Here is a 1,498-nt window from a genome sequence, read left to right as displayed (position 1 = left end):
CTCACTTGAGCACTAGCAGCAAATACAACACTCACCTGAGCACTAGCAGCAAATACAACACTCACCTGAGCACTAGCAGCAAATACAACACTCACCTGAGCACTAGCAGCAAATACAACACTCACTTGAGCAATAACAGCAGATACAACACTCACTTGAGCACTAGCAGCAAATACAACACTCACTTGAGCAATAACAGCAGATACAACACTCACTTGAGCACTAGCAGCAAATACAACACTCACCTGAGCACTAGCAGCAAATACAACGCTCACTTGAGCACTAGCAGCAAATACAACACTCACCTGAGCACTAGCAGCAAATACAACGCTCACCTGAGCACTAGCAGGAAATACAACGCTCACCTGAGCACTAGCAGCAAATACAACGCTCACCTGAGCACTAGCAGCAAATACAACACTCACTTGAGCACTAGCAGCAAATACAACGCTCACCTGAGCACTAGCAGCAAATACAACGCTCACATGAGCACTAGCAGCATCTACAACACTCAGCTGAGCACTAGCAGCAAATACAACGCTCACCTGAGCACTAGCAGCAAATACAACGCTCACCTGAGCACTAGCAGCAAATACAACACTCACCTGAGCACTAGCAGCAAATACAACACTCACTTGAGCACTAGCAGCAGGTACAACAGTCACTTGAGCATTAGCAGCAAATACAACACTCACTTGAGCACTAGCAGCAAATACAACACTCACCTGAGCACTAGCAGCAAATACAACACTCACCTGAGCACTAGCAGCAAATACAACACTCACTTGAGCAATAACAGCAGATACAACACTCACTTGAGCACTAGCAGCAAATACAACACTCACTTGAGCAATAACAGCAGATACAACACTCACTTGAGCACTAGCAGCAGATACAACACTCACCTGAGTACAAGCAGCAAGTACAACACTCACTTGAACACTAGCAGCAGGTACAACACTCACCTGAACACTAGCAGCAGGTACAACACTCACCTGAACACTAGCAGCAGGTACAACACTCACCTGAACACTAGCAGCAGGTACAACACTCACCTGAACACTAGCAGCAGGTACAACACTCACCTGAGCACTAGAAGCGGGTACAACACTCACCTGAGCACTAGAAGCGGGTACAACACTCACCTGAGCACTAGCAGCAGGTACAACACTCACCTGAACACTAGCAGCAGGTACAACACTCATCTGAACACTAGCAGCGGATACAACACTCACCTGAACACTAGAAGCGGGTACAACACTCACCTGAACACTAGAAGCGGGTACAACACTCACTTGAACACTAGCAGCAGGTACAACACTCACCTGAACACTAGCAGCGGGTACAACACTCACCTGAACACTAGCAGCGGGTACAACACTCACCTGAACACTAGCAGCAGTTACAACACTCACCTGAACACTAGCAGCAGGTACAACACTCACCTGAACACTAGCAGCGGGTACAACACTCACCTGAACACTAGCAGTGGGCACAA

The sequence above is a fragment of the Cherax quadricarinatus genome, chromosome 84, assembly GCF_038502225.1.
Source record: "Cherax quadricarinatus isolate ZL_2023a chromosome 84, ASM3850222v1, whole genome shotgun sequence".
Taxonomy (NCBI): Eukaryota; Metazoa; Arthropoda; class Malacostraca; order Decapoda; family Parastacidae; genus Cherax; species Cherax quadricarinatus.
The sequence above is the reverse complement of the archived record's forward strand: the minus strand, read 5'-3'. Positions refer to the sequence as shown.